This window comes from Nannospalax galili, unplaced genomic scaffold, assembly GCF_000622305.1.
Source record: "Nannospalax galili isolate Female #2095 unplaced genomic scaffold, S.galili_v1.0 scaffold1059, whole genome shotgun sequence".
In the NCBI taxonomy this organism is placed as follows: Eukaryota; Metazoa; Chordata; class Mammalia; order Rodentia; family Spalacidae; genus Nannospalax; species Nannospalax galili.
The window spans coordinates 107,287-113,754 of record NW_008342405.1 but is presented as its reverse complement, the minus strand read 5'-3'; the positions used below and the strand labels follow the sequence as shown (position 1 = coordinate 113,754).

At 43.0% G+C, this 6,468-nt stretch overlaps 1 protein-coding gene and 1 pseudogene across 1 annotated transcript in view; one reads left to right on the top strand and one right to left on the bottom strand.

The window, feature by feature from the left end:
• The window catches only part of LOC108491108, a 1,374-nt pseudogene extending 673 nt beyond the window's left edge, over nucleotides 1-701 (bottom strand).
• The window catches only part of LOC103738488 (attractin), a gene marked incomplete at its 3' end in the record, with an annotated part of 135,454 nt that overhangs the window by 24,062 nt on the left and 104,924 nt on the right, over nucleotides 1-6,468 (top strand).

The window sequence follows — 6,468 nt, the reverse complement described above, 5'->3', positions numbered from 1 at the left end:
TTCCTCCTCAAATATAATACATTTTTTAAAATTTGTTGATTTTGTGTGTGTGTGTGTATATCACACAGAATATCCCAAACCATCTTATTTGACTATATACCCACTTCCCAGATAGCACCCTCCCATAGCCTCCCTCCCCACCACCAGAGCCCTTATACTTTGATATCCCTGCTACTGTCTGCTGTGTTGTCGGCACCCCAGCCAATCCCCACTACTTGCCTTTCTCGTAATCTAGTCACTCTATCTAGAGGACTTTGTTTTAGGAGGGTCAGCTGTTCCTCATCTAACAGCAATCAGTTGTCAGTTCTCCTTTAGATAAGATTAGGGTCTGCTGTTCATTTTCCCAGTTCTGTGCTGGGTTACTATCTGGAAGTCCCTTTGGCCACCCTGGCCAACAACTCAAAAGAAGTTATCTCCTCTCTGGCATTGTTGCTTATTATATAGCCTTTAGCTATGCATATGGATTCTTAAGAAATTATAATAACAAACTTTTTAATGGCCTTATCCTTAGGTACGCACTGCACCGGGTGCAGTTCATGCAGTGAATGGGCTACACATTGCTGTGGCCTGTTTTGCCCCACCATTTCTTCTTTTCTTGGTCTATGGATGGAGACCCCGTGAAAACCACCCCAGCCCAGCAGGGCCCGGCGGCCTCACCCCACCCAGCCCCAGCCCAGCCCTCCCACCTGCTGCACCTCCATGTAGGGCGTGTCCTGGCTGAGCCCCACTTGCTGCCCAAGGTCCAGCTCACCTGTTCCCACTGCTTAGACTCTTGCCCTGGTCCCACATGGGCCCCATGCGGCTGGTAGCTTATGAAGTTTTTAAAGTATTCCTTTATAATGTTCTGGATCTTTTTGGTGTCTGTTGTGATGATTTCCCTTTCATCTCTGATTTTGTTGATTTGGAGGTGCTCTTTATTTTGGTTAACTGAGCTAGGGGTCTGTTTATCAGTCTTGTTTATCTTTTCAAAGAACCAGCTCTTGGATTCATTGATTCTTTGTATTGTTTTCTTTGTTTCTATTTCATTAATTTCTGCTCTGATTTTTGTTATTTCTTCTTTCTGCCAGGTTTGGGTTTCATTTGTTGTTGCTTTTGGTCCAGGCTCTTCTGGCTGTGATCATTTAGAACTGGGAATACTTTGGTCCAGGCTCTTCTGGTCCAGGCTCTTCTGGCATAGTTTGCACTGAAAAGTCAGCTGTAATTCTGATGGATTTTCCTTTATATGTGATTTGTTTTTCTTTTGCAGCTTTCAATAGTCTCTCTTTGTTTTGCACATTTAGTGTTTTTACTATGATGTGTGGTGGAGCATTTCTTTGCTGGTCCTGTCTGTTTGGTGTTCTGTATGCTTCTTGTATTTTTATGGGCATGTCTTTCTTTAATTTGGGGAAATTTTCTTATACATTTCTGTTGAAGATCTGGTCCATGCCATTGTCTTGGGATTCTTCTCCTTCTTGTATGCCTATGATTCGCAAGTCTGGTCTTTTTATGGTATCATTCAATTCCTGCATATTCCATTCTTGTGATTTCTTAAATTTTTTATAATCTTTGCTTGAGTGGTCCAGTTCATCCGCTTTATCTTCCAATCTTGATACTCTGTTTTCCATTTCGTTCATCCTATTGGTGAGGCTTTCTCCTGTCATTTCTAATCGGCTTACTGAGTATTTCATTTCCTTCTTCATTTCAGCCTGAGTATTCTTCAATATTTCTAACTCTTTTCTGAATTCATTCAGAAGTTTATCCTTATCTTCTTTCAGTTCTTTGATTTCTTGTTCTTTAAATTCACTGAATTCTTTTATCATGTGTATAATTATTCTTTTGTGTTCCCTGTCCTGTGTTATCTCTAGGAGGTTCTCACTGTACTCCTCTAGAGGACTGTTGGTACTTGGTGAGGATATATTATTTTGTTTTTTCATGTTATTATTTTTTCTCTGTGACTTTGACATGTGGATTTTTTTTGTAGTTCTGGTTCTTGTGTGAGGCTCAAGCCTTCCTTTGTTGAGTTTAGGTCTGCTGCTTTTTGTAAACTTTATGTACCTTTGTGGTTTACTTGTTGGGCATGAAAATCTGGTTGGTCTAGGCTTCAGGTTGTCTCTTTTGAGTTTATATTGGAGTGTCCAAATTGCTTTCGTCTTTCTGCTCAGGAGTTCCTACCGAGGCCCACATCAGATGAGGATCAGATGCTCTCAGTCTTTCTCCTAAGGTCTGGATCCCTCCAGGAAAGATACTGGCCTCAGGAATTTAATGGCTTCGCTGGCCTGGGAGCAGGGCCCAGGAAAGATGCTGGCCCCAGGAAGCTGGTGGCTGTGCCACCCAGGCATGCAAAGGGAGGTGAGGGTGAGAAGAGTCCTGAGGGTTCCCGGGGACTACAGGGAGGAATTGGGTCAGTGTGGATGCAAAGGATCAGGAAGCAGGTGGGGTTCTGGGCTAAGAGGTCAGTCCACGGGTCTGGGGTGCTACAACAAGAAATGTGTCAGTACCCAGGCTCAGAGGAAAGATGGGATGGGGGAGCTGGGAGGGTGAATGAGGCTGGGGGAATCAAGGTGCAGTGGGCACAGCGAAACTTACAAAGGAAATCTGCTGGTTCCAGGAAGCTGTGGAGCTGGGCCGCCCAGAGATCCAAAGGGGTTGGGGATGGGAAGAGTCCCCGAGGGCTCCTGGGGACTAGAGGGAGGAATTGGATTGGTCTGGATGCAAAGGATCAGGAAGCAGTGGGGAGTTTGGGCCAAGAGGTCAGTCCAGAGGTCTGGGGTGCTAAGACAGGCAATGTGCCCATGCCCCTGCTAGGAGGAGAGATTCAGTGGGGGAGCTGGGAGGGTGAATGAGAGTGGGGGAGTCAAAGTGCAGTGGGTACAGCAGCCAAACTTACCCAGGAAAGCTGCTGGCTCCAGGAAGCTGTGGGGCTGGGCCGCCCAGAGATGCAAAGGGAGGTCAGTCTGTGTCTTTTGACTGGGGAGTTTAGTCCATTGATATTTACAGTTATTATTGAAAGATGTGTATCGGTTGCCATCATTTTTGATTACTGTTTGCATTCTTTGTCTAATTTTGTGCTTCCACAGTTACACCTTCATTTAGTTTCTTTTGTTGCCTCTGGGGTACAGTTGTTCCTGTCTCCATTCTCTGTATTGCTTCAAGTGTTCTTTGAAGGGCTGGTTTTATGGATGTATATTCTTTCAGACTATTTGTGTCATGGAAGATTTTTCTTTCCCCCTCAACTATAATAGACATTTTTGCTGGGTAAAGTATTCTGGGTTGGCATCTATGGTCATTTAGAACTGGAAATACCTTGGTTCAGGTTCTTCTGGCTTTCAGAGTTTTCATTGATAAGTCAGCTGTAATTCTGATGGGCTTTCCTTTATGTGTGATGTGTTCTTTTTCTTTTGCTCCTTTCAGTATTCTCTCTTTGTTCTGTATATTTACTGTTTTTACTATGATATGCCATGGGGAGTTTCTTTCTGGTCCTATTTGGTGTTCTATGTGCTTCTTGTTATGTGTATGGGGATGTCTTTCCTTAATTTTTGGAAATTCTCTCCTACAATCCTGTTTAAGATCTGGTTAATACCATTAACCAGAGATTCTTCTCCTTCCTCTATGCCTGTGATGTGTAGATTTGGTCTTTTCATGGTGTCCCACATCTCCTGCATAGTCCATTCCCGTGGTTTTAAAATTTTTTCATAGTCTTTGCTTGAGTGGTCCAGTTCTTCAACTTTACCCTCCAGTGCTGATATTCTGTTTTCCATTTCATTCATCCTAGTGGTGAGGTTTTCTCTTGTTTCAAGTTGGCTTACTGAATTTTTTACTTCCATCTTCATTTCTGTCTGAGTTTTCTTCAATGTTTCTATCTCTTTTGTGAATTCATTCAGCAGTTTATCCCTATCTTCTTTTAGTTCTTTGATTTGTTTGTGTGTTCTTTGAATTCGTTGAATTCCTTGATCATGCTTATGCCTGTTCTTTTAAATTCTATGTCCTGGGTTATCTCTAGGGGAGTTCTTGTAGAACTCCTACAGGACGGATGTTTTGGCTTTCCATTTTATTATTTTTTTGTTGTGATTTTGGCATGTGAATTTCTTTTGTTTGTGATTCTGGTATGAAAATCAAGTCTTTGTTGAGTTTTCTGTATTATTGGTGTGCTTTAGTTGTTTTCTTATTGGGTTTTTAGAGCTGGTCGGCCTAGGGTTTAGTTTCTCTCAGATTTTATTTTGGAGGGAACCCATGGCTTCAGATCAACTAGTCAGGAGCTCCCATAGATCCCCTGTTAGGCTCCAGTCAGGTACACTCAGGCTTCCTTCTAAGGTTTGGACCCCTACTAGTGGGTACTCAGAGCACAATTTGGAAAGTTCCCTAAGGGGAGGCCCAATTTTGGCACTCTAGGGAAGTCTGCTGAGTTCTCAGCCCCTACAACTAGGTGGAGGCCAGATCAGATGCTCTCAGGCAGCCTGCTGAGTTCTCAGAGTCTAAGCCAGATAGAGGCCAGAACAGCCACTCTCAGGCTGTCTGCTAAGGTCTCAGCCTTACCCTACCATTGAAGGATTTTTTTAAACTACCTTGTTAACTTGAGTTGCTATCTTAAATTGCAATTTGATACTTCCTCTCAGGAAAGACCCTTAGTTGCTTCTTGAGGTTTTTCACTAGAAAAGCGTTAGAACTCTTGGGTTTTATCTTGCCAGTAGTCCCTATGTCAACTTTCTTCACTTGTGTGTTGCTGATGTTCCCCCAATACATGAGTGTGGTTTGGAGAGAAATGGAAGGAGAGAAGGGGTGTTGTGAGACTGTGACACCACTGGATGGAAATGCAGCATTTCTCTCAGTTGCTTGCTCTCAGCCTCTTTTGCTCCCCACCTCCCAGAGCCAGAGTGTGACCCTAGGGATTCAGAATTGCTGACACACCAATTCTGCTAGGAAGAAGAGGGGGCCTATTTGGTTTAAGCAACAAATTGAGTAGTTAAATCCAGCTTGATTCATGACATACTAAATGAGCCAGTAGTCAGGTTAAAAATCAATTCTGGTGTTTGTTTTCTTTTTGTTACTTAAATGCATATTTTTCAGATATGGTAATGAATACAGAGCCACAGGATTGCTAAGCTTTATTTAGTCCTCTGTTGACTTAGGGGAAGATTATGATGAGGTGCAAGTGAATTACTAAATTCCTCATTGTAGATTAGTATTAAACTTGCTCAGCAATGTAGAATCTTGTAGCTGGGAGAGATTCTTGAAATCATCTTCTTCAAATTCTTGCTTACTGAACACATGTATCTCCTTTACCCTTGTTCAGGAGTGGTGGATAAGGAGGACATGCTTTTAAATGTGTTAAATGAAAATCCAAAAAGAAACTTTCTTTGCTAAGAACACCAATTATTAGCACGTTCTCCTTTCTGTTAGTTGGAATCGGCTTCTCTGTGTCTTCTGCCCATTCATCTTATTTCTGATCTTTAAATCTTTGCAAGAGATGTGTTAATATTCTGCCACACAGAGCTTTCATGGGTATTTACAGATGGTATCATCTCATTTGTACAACTCCCAACCTAATTCTTCAGATTCTAACCTGTATAGATCTGACAGGATTGAGAATGTCCCAGTGAAAGCATCACACAAGAGACAGTGAGGCACAGAGATACCACAGGTATGGCAGGGTACTCTGTGGTGCAACTGACATCCCATTTATTTATTTATTTATTTATTTATTTTTAAATTATTTATTTAACTGGTCTTTTTGAGACAGGGTCGCCCTGTAGTTCCAGCTGTCCTGAATCTTACTATGTAGACCATGCCTACCTTGATCTCACAGAGATCTGTCTGCCTCTCCCTCCAGAGTGCTGGGGTTAAAGGTGTGCACCACCATACCTGGCTCTAATTTTATTTTTCCCTGGGAGTAAGGTGTCATATAGCCCAGGCCGGCCTTGAACTCTCTGTGTAGTCAAGGATGACCTTGAACTTCTGATCCTCTTACCTTTACCTCCTAAGTGCTTGGATCACAGGCATGTGCCACCAACCTGATTTATCCTGTGCTGTGAGTTTGACCCAAGTCCTCCAGTATGCTAGGCAAGCACTGTAGTAATGGAGCAGCACCTCCAGCTTCCTCCCCAACTTTTTAATGGTCCTGGAGATTGAGCCTAGAGCTTCACTCAGGCTAGGGGAATGCTCTACCATGGAGCTCTATCTCTAGCCCTGGACAGGAATCTTGGACGGACATGGACTATAAAGATAAGATTGTGCTGTCCACAAGTCCAGTGCTGGAAGGAAGCAGATAAGTGAACAGATGGTGACACTGGAGCCCGTAAGAGCTGTGTCAGCATTTTGTTGAGAGGATGCAAGGGAGATTAATGCTCTTTGGGAACTAGCTATGCTCTCAACGTATTTGAATTGTCTCCCCCATCAATTCAAACTTGATGATATCCCATTATTAGGAGGCAGGGCGTTGAGGTGGTGAGGGCATAACTGTCAGCAATAGGATTAGTGGCTTATAAAGGGGAT